The 18,571-nt window shown below is 40.7% G+C and overlaps 1 protein-coding gene and 1 long non-coding RNA gene across 3 annotated transcripts in view; one reads left to right on the top strand and one right to left on the bottom strand.

Moving 5' to 3' along the window:
- GRIP1 (glutamate receptor interacting protein 1) overlaps positions 1-18,571 on the top strand; it is a 681,920-nt gene that overhangs the window by 352,990 nt on the left and 310,359 nt on the right. The window lies entirely within an intron of this gene.
- The window catches only part of LOC150012106 (uncharacterized), a 46,410-nt gene continuing 44,820 nt past the window's right edge, over positions 16,982-18,571 (bottom strand). Inside the window, exon 3 of the long non-coding RNA XR_016510701.1 lies at positions 16,982-17,258. This is a non-coding gene — a long non-coding RNA (uncharacterized LOC150012106). The remainder of the gene's footprint in view (positions 17,259-18,571) is intronic.

Raw genomic sequence — 18,571 nt, 5'->3', positions numbered from 1 at the left:
GAGAGCACAGCTACCCTACACTGTCACTCAGTCTGCACCAGAACGGGCAAAAGAAGAAGTAAAGGGTTTTGGTTTTTGTTTTTTGGGATTTTTTAGTTATGTTCTACATTCTTTTAGGTGTGTAAGGCCGTCACTTTCATTTTGCAGCTATAGAAAGTAACTGAACTTCAAAAAAGATATTTTGCCAAACCATAGAGTGATAATCTCACATTGTCTACAATGCTGTGGCTTAAAGTTATTCTAACTGCTGGCATGCATAATAGCTTGATCTTTGTGCAGTTGTGAAAATTGACTGAACCAGTTGCCCAAGAAAATTATAAAACAGTGTGAGATATTTATTTATTTTTCTTGTGAAAAATGTTGAGCACTTTTCTATATGTTTTGGGGCACTATGAGCTCCCCTATCATCACGTACACACACACACACACACACACACACACACACACACACACACACACACCCCTCTACCTACCAGTGGTTAATAATTCACAGTTGCTAGGAGGTTCGGGAGGTTCAGAGATGGTGTGGAATAGGAACAAGGAGATCTGATCCTGTTTGTAACAATGCCATTTATTCACCATGTGATCTTAGGAAATCACCTAATCACTTAATTTCTCTGAGCTTGTTTTCATTTTCTTAAAAGAAGGGTTTCATTAGATGATTTTTTTTTCCAAACTGGTTCGTAACCCAGTAGTCATTTATAAATCTACAGAAAATCTCTGCCAGTACTTTTTAAAATAATTTATGTTTTAGAGCAGTTTTAGGTTCACAGCAAAATTAAGAGGAAGGTGCAGAAATTTTCTCATATACTCCTTGCATCCACACATACATAATTACCCCATGATCAACATCCCCCTCTAGAGTCATACATTTGTTATATTGGTGAACCTGTCATGCCACCACATGTGGCACAAGGTCAGTCCTTTGGTTGACTCTGCTTTGACAGTATCCCCTCTACTTCTGCAGACAAAGGCTCTTTGAGATCCCCCAGTGTTTTCTTGGACCCTCAAATGGTGATGTGGGAAACCCACGGTGGCTGTAGCTTTATTTCTCTGCCCATTACAAATGGACATGGATACGCGAAATCACTTGTAAAGGAAGGGCCCTAGAGTACAGAACACCAGCTGGACATCTGGCTAAGCCTGTGAGCGTACCCGTAGTTAAGCATTACCTCTGGAGTCCATTTTGGACATCAGGTGTCCAACCCCCCGTGACTGAAGTAAGAGATCACTTTTTAACATCAAACAGCTGAAGGCTGGCTGATTTCTTTTTTTTTTTTTTTTTCAGATTTAATGTGTTTTATTGATTAAAATATTACATTTGTGCCAATTTCCCTTCCCTCTGCTCCCCTCCACCCGGTGGCCCCCCTCCCTCCAGTTGTCCCCCCCTTTTAGATTATGTCCATTAGTTGTGCATACAGTTCCTCCCAACCTCTCTCCGTCTATTCCATTCCCTCCTACCTTGATCCCCAATTCCTATATCATCTCCCTCCCTCTCCCCACTCCCTCTCCCTGTTGACCTCCCCCCAATATGCTTCCCGTACCCACAGTTCCTTTTCCACTCTCGTTGCCTATTTAGTTTGCCTTTGTTTCATCTCCCTAGCTTCTGTTTTTTTAAACCAGTCCCTTTAACATCTCATATAACAGTGGTTTGGATCTAATGAACTCTTTCAGTTTTATTTTGTCCTGGAAACACTTTCTCTGTCCTTCTATTCTGAATGACAATTTCGCTGGATAGAGTATTCGTGGTTGTAGGTTTTGGATTTTCATTACTTTGAATATTTCTTGCCAGTCTCTTCTTGCCTGTAGGGTTTCCCTTGAGAAGTCAGCTGATAGTCTAATTGGGACCCCTTTGTACATAATTCTTTTCTTCTCTCTTGCTGCTTTTAAGATTCTCTCTTTATCTTTAATTTTTGACATTTTGATTATAATGTGTCTTGGAGTGGTTCTCCCTGGGTCCAGTCTCTTGGGAACTCTCCTTGCTTCCTGGACCTGCAAGTCTATTCCCTTCCCCAAGTCTGGGAAGTTCTCCTTTATTATATTTTCACTCAATTTTTCAAGTTCTAGTTCATCTTCCTCATTCTCTGGCAAACCAATGATTCTTATGTTGGGCCTTTTATAGCTGTCCCAGAGGTTTCTGATCCTCTCATTGTTGCTTCCCATTTCCTCTCGCTGCATTGGTTGACTGCTTGTTCCTTCTCCATATTCCAGTTTGTTGGAATGAACTCTGGATTTTTTTTTCTCACCGTCTGTCTCGTATGCGGTTTTGTTCCTTTCGTTATGAAAGTTTTTCGCTTCTTTCTTATCTTTTTCCTGCTCTTTTGTGAATTCTGTAAGCCACCTGATAACAATGGCCCAGAACTGAGCCTCTGACAGGTTTCTTATCTGTTCATCTGTCAGGTTCTCTATCTGCTGTCTGGTGAGCTGTGTCACCGGGATTTCTATAGTTGTCTGCCTCATTTTGACAGATGCGTTTTGTTTTCTTGGGCCGGCTGTCGGGGGCAGTGCCTGTGTACGCGTCACAATTCAGCGACCGGCGCCTGCCTGTCCGCGACCTATTTCGCAGCCCTGTGGTGCTTTCTGTGGGGGCGGGGGTCCAAGATGGATTCACACAGTTATTCAGCTAGGAGACCGGGATCCGTCCTCCCGCCCCCCTGGGCCTCACTGTTCAAGGCGATGCGGCGGCCGCTCTCCCCAGCGCCGGAGTCGCGCACCGCCAGGGGCTTGACCGCAGCCGGGACTCCTCGCCGCCCCGCCGCTGTCCAGGTGCCACCGCAAACAGCACTGCCCTCTTTAACTCTTACCTGCCCAAATGGCACCGCTGGTTTATAACTTCATATGTTGGACTTCCGTGTAGTTTTATTTTCTGGAATTTCTAGTTATCCTTTGTTTTGAAGTAGTTGTATTCCTCTCTAGTTGTAGAGGGAGACCTAGCGTGTCCGTCTAAGCCTCCATCTTGGCCGGAAGTCAAGGCTGGCTGATTTCTTACTGAAATGATGTTCCATGCTTAAATGACACATGTGATGTTGGACAATAAGCAAATACAAAGCTGTGATGCAGTGAAGTCCCCTGTGCCTCAGTGATGTAAAACATGCCACATACTGCTCAGTGCAGCCCAGCACCTCTGAGCCCCTCTGTTCAGGCTCTGCCTGAGTGGTCAGTTCTTATGGGAATTATTGGCACCCTATCTGCTCTTCTCTCATGAAAGTATCACAGAAGCACTTTGCTAAAAAGTGCTGATATGTATGAAGAAAGGACTGTGTGTACCCTGTTCAGATGTCAGGAACTTCTCACTGTGGGAGAATAAAACGGTCGTTCCAAAAAATCTATTTCCAGTGAGCTACATGCAACCATCATCTCTTACTACTTGAGTGTGGACTCTCAGGCTCCTAAAAGTAATCTTGTACTGATCTGGGACTGGAGGAATGATAAGGTGTTATGGCTTGAGGGCTCGATGCTTTCCTACCCTACTGTCTCTACAAGGCACCATTGCTGTGTTCTATTTTGTTTCTATTTCCTAACCCATCTCTCTCCTACCACTTCACTGCTTAATCTATAACCCATTGACATAATAAAAGAAATGTGCATTTCATTAAACCACTGTGTTTTATTCATCAGATATGTTTGCAGAATGACCCCAAAGTGGGTAGCTATGCTTGACTTGCTTGAATTTTTTGTGTTGAAGCTATCTCACATAATTTCTAATTCTGTTTTTCACCTCCTTTTTTTTGGTCTGCACATAAACATCTCTCTGCGGTGTGGCTCTGTAGTGCTTCAGAAAACTCCATGGTGAGGCTAGGTCTGTGTGCAGAATTTCCTCTTTGCATGCTGAAGCCAAAAAGAAGATGAGAAACTCTTATTTGATAGATGATTCCGATGTCTCAGAATTCACCTGAATATGTTCTTCCATTTGTCCATTTGTTTTCCGAAAGATACCAATTGACTGCTTCCTGAGGACCCAGCTCTAAGCCTGTGGCTCTAGTGGCCTGATGTGGGTTAGTAAAGGCCTGAGGACAAATGGATCCTACCAAATGCAGGGTTTTCTGTTTTGCTTTTCTGTAGTGATTTCATGAAAAATCAATCGGCAGCCGTCCGTCTCGAGAGACGATGGTGTAGCTTCTTAAGAGTCTATCTGAACCGCCGAGAATGGCTGTGCAGTCCGACTCGGGAGTGACACGGTATCTGTCTCCTCCCGTGTTAAATCGACATCTTGCGATGACGCTGGAGTGTCCTCTCCAGTGAAGCTGACTCTACAGAGCCTGGGCAGGGTGATATGGGGGGTCTGCTGTTGCCCGTGCCCGTCCGTCTCGAGAGACGATGGTGTAGCTTCTTAAGAGTCTATCTGCACCGCCGAGAATGGCTGTGCAGTCCGACTCGGGAGTGACACGGTATCTGTCTCCTCCCGCGTTGAATCGACATCTTGCGATGACGCTGGAGTGTCCTCTCCAGTGAAGCTGAAGCTACAGAGCCTGGGCAGGGTGATATGGAGGGTCTGCTGTTGCCCATGCAGCAGACCCCCCCTCTCTTCGCAGCTGAAGGGTCCAAGGGAAAGACGGAGTCAATACAGCTTGGCTTCAGGTGCGCCGCAGGAGTTGCCGGTGTTGACTACAACGTCAAACCGCCTTAGGGACTCCGGCTCCGGATTTTCTGTCGGGGTTTACTCCCTTAGCCTTTCCCCTGAAGAGGTATGCCGCAAGGCAGCGGAGGTTTTTTGGAGTCAGAGTTTTGATTTCATGAAAGAGCTTCTTTAATACAATAAAATATCAAAAATAGCTTTGGCAAAACAAAAATTATTATTGGGGACAAGCATACAATGAAAATATTACTATACTTCTGCTCAAGTGATATGAATAGAGTTAGAATTCTACTTCTTCCAATTTTAGCTGTTGGACATTCATCATACCATTTACCTTCTCAATTGCAAAATATGAGATTTTGATCCTACATTACTATATATCATTTTTAAAGAATATTAGAACTGACACAATTACTTACTTCTGTTATTGCCTTCGCTTTGAATTTTCTTCTCTAGGAGCTAGAAGGATTAGAAACTTATTCAAAAATCAAATGTATAACTACCTATTTTGATAAAATTAGATAGCTCAATACCTTAATTTTTAAATATATTCTATTTTGTTATGTGAGAATAGGTAAAATAATTTTACTCTTCTGTACATGTTCATACCTAATTATGATTTTATTGTGTGATATTGGTCAAGATGCTTTATATCCCTAGGCCAGTGTCCTTAAAAGGATATAAACAAACTGGATTAGAATGACTTACAAAATTCCTTCCACCTTACATTTTGGTTCATCTATAAATTACACCTAAGTCTGAACCTACCAATTTTTAATTTTAACATAACTTCCCCTGGGAATTTTGAGAGCATTAATTTTTACATAAATGCAATAGGCTCTTTGACAACAAAGCCTCATGGCAAAGTGTTGAGTGTAGTTTAATTTTTTCCCTTTAAAAAAAAAATATATATATATATAAAGTATATTTTATTGATTACGTAGTTACAGTGGTTCCAATTTTTCTTCCCTTGGCTCCCCTCTGCCCAGTACCGCCCTACCCTCCAGCAATCCCACCCCTCTTAGTTCATGTCCATGGCTCGTGAATATAAGTTCTTTGGCTTCACCCTTTCCTATATTATTCTTAACTTCCCCCTGTCTATTTTGTACCAGCCAATTATGCTTCTTAATCCCTGCACCATTTCCCCATTTCTCCCCCTCCCCCTCCCAGCTGATAACCCTCCAAATGATCCCCAGACCTATAATTCTGTTCCTAATCTGGTTTGCTTAGTTGGATCTTGTTTTTATTTTTAGATTCAGTTGTTGATAGTTGTGAGTTTGTTGTCATTTTAGTGTTCATAGTTTTGATTTTCTTTTCGTAAGTAAGTCCCTTTGACATTTCATATAACAATGGCTTGGTGATGATGAACTCCTTTAGCTTTACCTTGTCTCAGAAGCACTTCATCTGCCCTTCCATTCCAAATGATAGCTTTGCTGGATAGAGTAATCTTGGTTGCAGGTTGCTTTTCATCACATTGAATACTGCTTGCCAGTCTCTTCCTGCCTGCAAAGTATCCTCTGAGAAATCAGCTGATAGTCCTATAGGCACCCCCCTGTAGGCAACTCTCCACTTCTCTCTTGCTGCCCCCAGGACTCTGTCTTTATCTTTCACCATTGGCATTTCAATCATGATGCGTCCTGGTGTAGTCCCCTCTGGGTCCAGCTCGCCCAGGACCCTCTGTGCTTCTCAGACCTGTATGTCCATCTCCTTCACAAAATTTGGGAAGTTTTCCTCATTTTTTTCAATTCTTATTTCCTCATTCTGCACTGGCTTTTTCTTCCTTATGTTCCAAATCATTGATTTGAACTCCGGTTTCCTTCCCTTTATTATTGGTTTTGTGTGGATTTCCCTTCATTTCACTTAGCATGGCCTTCACTTCTTCTCTTATGCATTTGCCATACTCAAGCATATCTATCAAGCCTGTAAGCATCTTTATCACCAGAGTTTTGAATTCTGTGTCTGTTATGTTGTCTATCTCCTCATCTGTTAGGTTGGCTATCTCCTTGTTGCTTAGTTCTCCCACTGGAACCTTGATCTGTTCCCCTCTTTGGGCCATACTTCGCTGTCTCCTCATTCTGACAGGCTCCTGTGTTTGTTTGCCTCTTGTTACGTTGTGAGGGGCGGAGCCTTAGGGATTTCTTTATCCATGTTATGGCGCTGTATGTCGGGATGAGGTCCGAGAGGGAACAATGCCACCTGCTCAGCACTCGCCCCTTTTCTAAGCACCTCTCCTACTTTCGCACTGGATTGGCGCCCCTCTAGCTGCTGCCCTGGTCGTCTTTCCCAGAGTGGTTGAGTCTGCGGACATTCTAGGACTGTGGGGGCCCTTTAAACAAGCAGACTCTGCTGAGATTGGCAGTTTCTACTTCCACCCCAACCCCCACTGGTCTGCATAATTAGAAGCAATGAGGCTTGATTTTCCCCAGTGCTGGGACCGTGAGCTGCAAGGTCCTGTGAGAAGCTGGGAATGCTCCCCAGGTGTCCCTCCTGACTTTTTAAATGTGTGACTGTGCTTTCTGCCACCCTGCTGTTGCCACTGCTGCTGCTGCCACCACACCACGTCCTCTCCACCCCAGCTCCACCCCTCCCACCTGTCTGGATGAGTATTTCTTCTTTATATCGTTGTATGTTGGACTTCCATGCAGTTTGATTTTCTGGAACTTCTGATTGTTTCTAGTTTTGGGGTAGTTGTATTCCTTTTTAGTTGTGGAGGGAGACACAGCATGTCTGTCTACACCTCCATCTTGGCCCATTTTTAGTATATTTTATTGATTATATTGTTACAGTAGTCCCAATTCTATATCCCTTTGCTCCCCTCTGCCTAGCATCCCCCTTCCCGCCTTAGTTCATGTCCACGGGTTGTGCATATAAATTCTTTGGCTTCACCCTTTCCTATATTATTCTTAACTTCCCCTGTCTATTTTGTACCAACCAGTTATGCTTCTTAATCCCTGCATCATTTCCCCATATCTCCTCCTTCCCCCTCCCTTCTGATAACCCTCCAAATGATCCCCATACCTATGATTCTATTCCTATTCTGGTTTGCTTAGTTGGATTTTGTTTTTATTTTTTAGAATCAGTTGTTGATAGTTGCAAGTTTATTGTCATTTTAATGTTCATAACTTTGTCCTTCCTTTTCTTAAGTAAGTCCCTTTGATACCTCATACAATAATAGCCTGGTGATGATAAACTCCTTTAGCTTTACCTTGTCTGGGAAGCACTTTATCTACCCTTCCATTCTAAGTGATAGCTTTACTGGAGAGAGTAATCTTGGCTGTAGGTCCTTGCTTTTCATCACTTTGAATACTTCTTGCCAGTCCCTTCTTGCCTGCAAAGTTTCTTCCGAGAAATCATCTGATAGTCTTATAGGCACTCCTTTGTAGGGAACTCTACTTTTCTCTTGCTGCTTTTAAGATTCTCTTTATCTTGAACCTTTGGCATTTTAATTATGATGTGTCTTGGTGTGGTCCTTTTTGGGTCTAGCTGGTTTGGGACTCTCTGTGCTTTCTGGACTTGTATGTCTATTTCCTTCACCAAATTTGGGGAGTTTTCCTTCATTATCTTGTCACATAACTTTTCAATTTCTTGCTCTCCCTCTTCTCTTTCTAGAACCCCCGTGATTCAGATGTTGGCACATTTAAAGTTGTCCCAGAGGTTCCTAAGCCTCTCCTCATTTTTTTCAATTCTTGTTTCCTCATACTGTACTGGTTGACTGTTTTTTCTTCCTTATGTTCCAAATCATTGATCTGAATACTGGTTTCCTTCCCTTCACCATTAATTTTGTGTGGATTTTTCTTTGTTTCATTTAACATAGTCTTCACTTCTTCCCTTATGTGTCTGTTGTACTTAAGCATATCTGTCAAGCCTGTGAGAATCTTTATCACCAGTGTTTTGAACTCTACATCTGTTAGGTTGGCTATCTCCTCATCTGTTATGTTGGCTATCTCCTCCTCACTTAGTTCTCCCACTGAAACCTTGATAAGTTCTCCCTTTTGGGCCATATTTCTCTGTCTCCTCATCTTGACAGGCTCCTATGTTTGTTTGCCTCTATGTCTTAGGTAGAGCTGTCGCTTCTGTTACATTGTAAGGGACGGAGCCTTAGATATTTGTTGTGGCACTTCATGTGGGGGAGAGGTCTAAGAGGGGACAATGCCACTTGCTCAGAACTTGCCCCTTTCCCAGACACTTTCCCACTTCTCTATGGGACTGGCACCTCTCCAGCTGTTACCCTGGTTGTCGTTCGCAGAGTTGGTGGGTCTGTGGATGTTCTAGGACCATGGGGGCCCTCCAAACAAACAGACTCTGCTGAGAGACCAGCAGTTTCTTCCTCTGCCCCAACCCCCACTAGTTTGCACAGTCAGAAGCAATGAGGCTTCATTTTCCTCAGCGCTGGGACTGTCAGCCACACGGCCTGGTCTGGTGCTGGGAGTGCTCCTCAGGTGTCCCTCCTGACTTTTTAAAATGTGGCTGCGCTTTCTGCTGGCCTGCTGCTGCCGCCACCACACCGTGTCCACTCCACTACAGCCCCTCCCCTCATACTTGTCTGAATGAGTATTTCTTCTTTATATCTTTCTTTGCTGGACTTCCATGCAGCTCAATTTTCTGAAACTTCTGGTTGTCTCTAGTTTTTTTGTTATTGTTCTTGTTGTTTTCATAATTTATTTATATTTATTTGTTTGTTTATTTATTTATTTTTAGAGAGAGGGGAAAGGAGAAAGAGAGGGAGAGAAACATCACTGTGTGGTTGCCTCTCACTCACGCCCCCAACTGGGTACCTGACGTGCAAACTAATCATGTGCCCTGACTGGGAATTGAACCAGCGACACTTGGTTCGCAGGCCAACGCTCAATGGTTGTCTCTAGTTTTGAGGTAGTTGTATTCCTTCTTAGTTGTGGAAGGAGACACAATGTGTCTGTCTAGGCCTCCATCTTGGCCAGAAGTTCTAATTTTTTTTTTATTACCGGTTTTAGAGAGAGAGTGAGAGAAACATCGATTTGTTGTTCCACTTCCTTATGTATTCATTGGTATATGCCCTGACCAGGGATTGAATCCACAACCTTGGTGTATCAGGACTGTACTCAAACAGCTGAGCTACCGGGCCACATTTGACGATGTTTCATTTGTTCCATAGTGTATTCATCATATGCCTTTGGACAAATGATTAATTTGCAAAATGTTAGATTATAAGACATTTTGAGTCCTTCCTTAAAATAAGCATGTTTATTTAGGTTGAATTATAGTAATGTTTCAGGACTTTACAATAATTTTCTATTACTAAAGTCAGCATCGTAAAAATATTAGTTGGTTCTCAGAAATCATGTACTCCTAATTCACGTAGCATTCCTCACTGGTTAATATCTAGCCTTTGTTTGAATACCTCTTGGGATGGAGGGAGGAGCTACATCTTCCCAACAGAATTTATTTCCATTTTGGATGGCTGTAATTGCTAGAAAATTCTTTTTTACATTGTATAAAAATATTTCTTTCTGTGATTTCCCCTTCCTCCTCCTCTATTATTGTTGCTGTCATTATTATCGTTATTATTATTGCTTTCTAGAGCAACACAGAACAGTACTCATCGTTTTTATATATTATAGCCTTCAAGTTGGGGATCAGAATTATGACTACCTTTCTGTTATCTCTAGCTCTCAAAATGTTTTGTTTTGTTTTGTTTTATGCTTCTATCTGATGACCATACATCCTATCTGGGTCAGTCTCACTTTATGCCTGTTCTCTCAGCATAAATATTAATGGTATCTTCTTTCACTCTCAAAATTTTCCTAATTGGGTAATAAATTATATATTCACTCCATGCCAAATGTATTCTGCAGATTTCTAGATCTCAAGAGTGCTGTATGAGAAGAGAAAAATTGTTTAGGAAACATTTTTATTTACCATCTCCCTTTCCACAGATTCTCATGGAAATCAGTGAAAATTTATGTAGGAAGGAAATCTGCTTTACTTTGTCTATCCTATTGTTTCTTGAATGTAATTATGGAAATACCTATTGTTACCTCCAAAAGAAAAAACATTAGCATTCTCTCTTTTATAAAAATAGCTTAGGTGAATTTTAATTTTAATTCCAATTACTTAAAGTTGTTTTCCAAATTGTTAGAAAGATTACTCTAAATGTTAACCACACTGGTTCCTATTTTTCACCTGTAAAATAAGAGAGCTAGAATGGGCTCTGAGGCTCAACAAGTTGGAAAAAACCTTGACAACCACCTTAGAAGAACCCTCCTCATTTTGTTCTCTAGTGTTGGTAACTCATGGTAGCTCAGAATCAGCAGGACATTAGTGGGGGTGGAACCTTTTGGGCGTTAATGAAGGACCTTCACCACAGCCTGGAGGACTGACCAGCTGTCGTGTGAATGGTAGCATAGCTGGAAGGGTCCACAGCTGGAAACTAATCAGGGGATTTGAAGAGCACTTATCATACTATGATATCAGAGACAGATCGCCATGGAAACTGTGTTGTAATGACCACATTAACACTGATTCAGTCAGTGCTCCTATCTGTAGGAGCACATCTTCCCTGGAAACAGGATGCCATCTAGCCGTTGTCCCTGCGCAAGAGAACTACAGATTTGTTACCCTCTAGTCCAAGAGTAGCTGTGTTAACCAAAACACAAATATGGGAAGAAACTTCTTTAGAGAACCAAATAAGATTTCAAATCAGTATCTTTTCAAGTCTGCTAACTTAATTTTGTTTGGCAATTGGGCACATTGGATTTAAGTGCAATATCATTTCTAATAAAAGGAGACCAACCCAATGACTGTTCAATATGCATCACCATTATAAGGCATTGGCAGCCATAGAGGGGCAATTTTTAAATGATCTGCTGAAGATTAAATTTTTAATTGTCTTTCAACCGCACTAACATAAATCACTTTGGCAGTACATTCCTTGGATTTGCATAACGGCAGAACACAACAAGATCAATTACCATTTTTATTTTTATTCTTTAAGACTTCATGTATTTACTTTTAGAAAGAGGGGAATGGAGGGAGAAAGAGAGGGAAACATTGATGTTTGAGCTGCTTCTCATGTGCCCCCATCTGGGGACCCGGCCTGCAACCCAGGCATGTGCCTTGACCCAAATCAAACCGGCGACCTTTCGATTTGTGGGATGCTGCCCGACTGAGCCACACCAGTCAGGTCTCAGTTACCATTTTTAACAAAGGAGTGTCCTGGCATAAACCCTTTCCAAAGCCAGGTGACATCACGTGCATACATTTCTGAACCAAAGAAATAGACACCTTCCTGAGTCATGTTATGGATTGTATGCTTTTTTCTTTTCTTTTTGTTCAGTGAGCAAAATGCCAGCCCACTGTAAATAACTAAACAGTATTTTATAGTTTAAAAGGGCCATTACACAAAGATTTCTTAAGGAGAACATTTTCTGTAAAATCCGCACCTAGGCTTTTGCTTGTATAGTTGGCTTGTGCATGCTGCCCTCTGTCTACAAAATTCAAGAAAAAGAAATTTTTTGTCCTAAGTTGTTTAGAAATAAAAACAGGCTGTTCTAAATACAGTAGTCCCTCTCTATATCATGGTTCACTTATCACAGCCTCACTGTATCATGGGATTTTTAAAAAATATTATATTTAATTATTTATTGTGGATTTTTTGCTACATCGAGGGATTTTGCGGTACTGTATACGTACGTTGCTAAAGTTACGTAGGTTTAAGAGTGTAGAATAAATGTAAGGTTCCTACTTTGCGGGGGGGTCTAGTATGTAATACCCGCGATAAGTGAAGGAATACTGTATGTGTATTTTTTTCCTAGGGTAACAGACAGTTTCTGATCAAAGAATAAGTTCTGTTTTTAAAGCTCACTCTTGACTAAGGTTTTTGGAACTTGGCACATATTCTATCATGAAAACAGAGTTACATAAATAGTTATAAGGTTCTCAGCAATTTTATCAGTTTCTTGATTGGGCTGTGTGTTTGACTGCGAGAAGGGTCAGGAGAGAAGACTTAAAATAGCTGAATTATAATATTCAGGGCAAGCCCAAGGTTCTTGTCTCTAGAGGTGGGACTGTGGAGTTGATGAGGCAGTCACTTTTTCCCCCCTTTTAAATGCCCCTCGCCTGTAGCATCACTCCCAGTTGAGCTCCCATAATTACATAGTCAAGAAGAATGGTGGAGGCATGGTTAGCATCAACATTTTAATTCAGTCTGTCCATGGCCCAGATGTGTACATGCTTTTACTTTGAAGAACACCTTCTTAAAGGATATAAACCTAAAACAGCGATTTTCAACCTAGCTGATTATTGGAGTCCCCCTCCCAAAACAGAAGCTTTATTAAATGCAGGTTCCCAGGCTTTTCTCCTGGGCCCCAGACTTCCCACATCAGAGGTGGGCCAGGGCATCTAATGAGCAGCCAGATCAGGGAACCAATAACCAAATCATCTGAATCTTGTTTCTCCTAATCAAAAACCTGGTTTCATCAAATCAGCTAAACTCAGTTCAGAAACAAATAGAAAATAAATGAATTAACATATGCTAATAATAATTAATTCAATTTACTTCATGTTTTTATGGTTCTCAAAGTAGTTTCACTTTATCACATTTGAACTTCATAACAGAGAAAAAGGGAAGGTAATTATAATTTTTTAGATAAAGAAACTGACCTTATATATCAGCTACAGCAAATCCTCCATAGCACAGAATGGGTATAAATAAATCTCAAAAGCATCACTAGTGAGAGGAAATATAGATGGGTGAGTGAAATATTCATGCCAGGCGAGCAATGCTTCTTTTGGTCAGAGGGGTCTCCAGGGACTGATAGAGCTTGAATGAATGTTCCTCTGTGGGCAGACCCTCTTTAAGTTATTCCAAATAATCATAGTTTCTTCCCTTCTTAAACTTGTAGACATAAAATGTCTTCATCAAAGCTCCCACTGCAGAATCAGCGAGGAGAGGAGAGAAAGACAGAGATGACTGTTACGTCTGCTTGTATTCCCACTTATTATACATTGTAATGTTTTTATAGTTTCTGGCTCAGCTTTGAGCAGGATCAGTCTTAGGCATGGGCTAAGTAGACAATTATTCATTTATTCAACCCATATTACTGTCTGTCTTCCTTATGCAAGGCACTTCTTTTGACACAGGGGCAATGTAGATGAAAAGACATGCTCCTGCCCACAATGTGTTTAATCTAGAGAGAAGACAGACACAAAAGCAAACTTAACAGAAATTAAACTACAATTAGATAATTGGTGTGGGGGGAATAATGTGTAAGCTCAGATATAATGGATAAAATAGGAATTTATCAGTTGGATAAGGTTCTAGGGACAAGGGTAATATGGAAACAGTCTAAGGAGGAATGACAACACATGACCAGTTTCAGAAAGGACAGGCAGTACAGCAAGTACAGTATTGTCAGAGGGGTTACAGCCAAATTTTTATTTGGCCAGGGAGGCAGATCATAAAAGATCATGTGTACCTTGCTGAAGAATACAGCTTTGTATGCCTTTGGCAGTAGAAAATAATGGAAGGCTTTTCAGAGGGGAAGTTAGAAAGATTATTGTCCACAGCTGAGAAAAGGGGAGACAAAGCAGACTTGACGCTTTGAGCTAGAGCGGCATAACTGGGCAAAGGAGAGAGGAGAGAGCCGTTAGAGATATGAGACCTTGATTTGGATGGATGGATGGATGGTTGTATGAATGTATGGATTGGATGGATGGTGAAGGAGGAAGCTAGGTTGGCACCCCATTTTCTGGCTTGACCACTTGGAAGATTGAGAACAACATTCATGAAGTATATAGAAAAGGTAATACTTTTGAAGAAGTCTTGTTAACAAATGATTATCAAATAAGACTTAATGGCATGCAACTTTTTTGTAGTATACATAATAAGATAATGTTCATTGTAAATTGTGCATGAAAAATACAGTGATTTTTAAATAATTATCTTTAAGTTCAAAACTATCAAAGGAAGTAAACATTTTATACTGGTATCCTTTAAAGAGGTTATTTAGTATAATTACAGAAAAATTAAGATTATGTGATATATTTATTTTAGATATATTCTGGCACAAACTTTTATAGTAACAGAATAGAAAATGAAAGGTATAGAGGACACAAACACACCTGGCAATGAAGTAATAATTGAGCTGGCTCACAATCTTTACTGATCCTCTATGCTTGTCTTTTCTTTAATTCTTATCATCTCTTACACACATATTCAAGGAGTTAAGTTATTACTTTCAATTAAATATAGTGTGACCCAGAAAATGTTTTACTTCAAATATGTCATATCCTGAATGTACTATATCCTTAAGTTATAAATTAGATTCTAGTTTTAGTTTCCAAGAAAGTATTTATTAGAGTTAAATCAGACTGAACAGGTCTTATGGGTAGATTTAGAAAATAAAGATTTTTTTTTTTTTACATTGGATTAAAAGTTACAAATTGCAGCTGAAGACATATTGTAGGGAATTTTAAAATGAGCATAAAATTCTATGGCTTGTCAAAACCCTGAAGTTTGGGGCATTGGACTGTGTTGGGTCACTATGCTTTCAACAGGATGAATTTAAATAGATTTTGTTTTTCACTCTTGCCTATCTCTGATTAAGGACATTCCTAGCTTTATCAGGGAGCTTTACAATTTTTCCATTTATAATTTTGTAAATGTTTCCTGACCATCCACTGCATAGAAGCTCCATGGTAGGGACGTGGTTGCAGAGATGAACAGGACCCATTTTCTGGAAGCATATGTGTACACTAGTCCCTCTCTATATTGCAGTTCACTTATCGCAGCCTCACTGTATCACAGGATTTTTAAAAATATTATATTTAATTATTTATCGTGGATTATTCGCTATATTGCGGGATTTTGCGGTACTATATTAAGTATGTTAAAGTTACATAGGTTTAAGAGTGTAGAATAAGTTTAAGAACGTAAGTAGTATTTATAAAAGTGTGGAAAAGGTTAATAAGGAAGTGGGAAAGGTTAATAAGGGACTGGGAATGCTTTATAAGTGTGGGGGAAGGATTTATAAAGCCTTAAAATATATATAAATACTAAAATAAATGTAGGGTTTCCACTTTGTGGATTTTCACCTATCGCGGGGGTAGGGGTCTAGAACGTAATACCCGCGATAAGTGAGGGACTGTATTCCATTCTAGATGCCCCCGCAAAGTTGGAACCTTACATTTATTGTACACTCTTAAACCTACATAACTTTAACAACATATGTATACAGTACCGCAAAATCCCATGATATAGCAAAAAATCCGCGATAAATAATTAAATATAATATTTTTTAAAATCCTGCGATACAGTGAGGCCACAATAAGTGAACCGCAAGATAGAGAGGGACTACTGTAAACCAATAAATCACACAGCAGGTAAGTTTGTCATCGATAAGAATGGGTACAAGGAACCCTGGGTGGTGTGGCTGAGTGGATTGAGCATCGGCCTGCGAACCAAGTGTCGCTGGTTCAATTCCCAGTCAGGGCACATAACTAGGTTGCATGTCAGGTCCCCAGTTGAGGGTGCGAGTGAGAGGCAACCACACAGTGATGTTTCTCTCCCTCTCTTTCTCCTTTCTCTAAAACAAACAAAAATTTTTTTTTAATGGGTACAAGGTAAGCAAAGTATCAGAGAAAGAAGGAATTGCCCTCTGGGGGACATGGGACGATCAGGAGAAGTTGCTAGAGGAGGTAGCATTGGAGCAGAACTGTGAAGGATGAGGAGGCAGGGTGATGGCAAGTGGAGGATATTTTTTCCGACAAGCAGCACAGTATAAACAACAGCACTGAACTTGAGAGGCTCAGGAGACAAGCTGGCCAAACTTCTGGGACCCAGATCCAGAAATTTCACTCCTAGTCATCTGAGGGGGAACCTAAGAATCTATGTTTTTAACAAGTACCCCAAATAACTCTTAGGCAGACTACAGTCTAGCTTAATGCATACATTCTTAAATTTTTAATTTCCTGAGTAGAGATTCTTTTACTTATCACTATAGCAATATCTGACACATGATAGGTGATCAATGAATATATTTTAAGGAACAAGACCACTTGCTGGACATTTGACTCATAGGAGATAATTCCTGCTCAATTTCTTAGGTACTTTCTGCTTTGGCTGTGACTAGATGAGTTTATTTTATTTTATTTTTTAAGTATAGTTTATTGATTATATTGTTTCAATTTTTTCCCCCTTGCTCCCTTCCACCCAGTACACCCCTCCACCAGCAATCTCCCCCCCCACCCCCCCACTTCATGTCCATGGGTTGTGCATACAAGCTTGCTGGCTTCACCCTTTGCCATATTCTTTTAAAAATGATTAATTAATTAATTAATTTTTTATAACAAAAAATAACAATTTCCCCCTCTCAGACTTAAGACCCTTTATAATCGTATAAAGGACAATGGGTGACGGTCTCTTGCTCCTCTAGCTGCTTCAAGCTGGGCATGGTCATCATCCTACCTACCCTTGGGTCCAGAAATCCATAGTAAGAGTGGGGGTGTGGAAGGGAGGGTGGCCTTCCCACATGGGGAAGGATCATGCAGACTCCAGGTCAGCTGGCTGTTCCCGGACAATGGCGTTCTTGGTTTAACAGGCTGGCATCCTTGTTGTATTCCAGCCACTTAGTTCAGCCACACCGTTGAGTCTCAGGAGGCAGGATTGCAGACAGGATTAAGTGAGGCCTATATGTACAGACAATCACTCGAAAACAGAAAACACATGTTAATTTATGCAACATAACCCATAAACCAGTCTCTAAATCTGTAAGACTGTCTTATTGGAAAGACATCCAGTTGCAAGGTATTTGACATTCTTCTTGCCTGTAAATTAAGCGTCTTTGATGATGCCACAGACCTAGTTTAACTTTCAAATGAAAACAAACTTTACATGAAAAGAAACTTTAAAGACAGTTAGCAGCACTATTTTATAGTCTACCACCGAGCGTTGTGACTTTCCTTGAATCACAATTTTTCTCCTTAAGATTACCCTCCTTGTCATGAAAGGGACAGCATTGAGTCCATTTTTAATTTATCCTGTTCATTTGCATAAACACTACAAGAGCAGCAAATGATCACATATGATCTTTAGTTCTGCTTTGCTGGAACTTACATTAGGAAACTTTAGGGTGGTTTTCAGTCTGCCATTCCGGGAACAAGAGCTGAGCCACATACCTGCCATTCAGCCTTGCCTGTAAACACCTGTTTTTTCCAAGTCCTTCAGGTTTTTCTTTGTGCCTTAAGGTTCCTTCTAGCCATCTTTCAGGAAAGCAGCCTTCGTTTCTTCCCTGGAGAGATTGCCATGGACTGCACAACCAATCAAGGTACCAGACATTTTTTCTCCTGGAATTTTATTACCTTTGAAAGTCAATCCTAGTTCCTCCGGGCATTTTGGTAACAACCAGAGCCCAAGCATGACTCCTTTAGGCATGGCATTCCAGTCAAAGTCTTGGTCAACAAAACCTCTATAAACAACTGGTCTTATTAGTTTTATGCAAAGAACCATATGTCATTGTCTTTAGAATGTCAAATTCCGGAGGGATCAGGTAAGGAGAAAAATATAGTGTGATGGAAAATCCTTGTCCTTCTAGTATTCACTAAAATTGAATTTTCATTCTTTCTATTTTCTTTTTTTCCCCCACTAAAAATTTTTGTTTGTTTGTTTTTCTATTAAAGTTGTCCCACACTTTTCCCTATTTCTTCCCTGCACCCTGCCCACCCCTTCTCCCACAGTCAGTCCCCACCTAGTTGTCCATGTCCATGGGTCATTTATACATGTTCTTTAACTAGACCCTTCCCCTTCTTACCCCCTTTGCTCCCTCCCACTCCCCCCTTGTCACTGTTAGTCTACTTGTTTACATACCTCTGGTTCAATTTTGCTCATTTGTTTGTGTTGTTCATTAGTCTCCTGTAATAGGTGATAGCATAAGGTATTTTTCTTTCATTGCTTGGCTTATTTCGCTAAAGATAATTCTCTCTAGTTCCATCCATGTTGTTGCAAATGGTTGAAGTTCCTCC

Source organism: Furipterus horrens, unplaced genomic scaffold, assembly GCF_987537825.1.
Source record: "Furipterus horrens unplaced genomic scaffold, mFurHor1.1.pri manual_scaffold_4, whole genome shotgun sequence".
Taxonomy (NCBI): domain Eukaryota; kingdom Metazoa; phylum Chordata; class Mammalia; order Chiroptera; family Furipteridae; genus Furipterus; species Furipterus horrens.
This window is presented reverse-complemented; position numbering and strand designations above follow the sequence as displayed.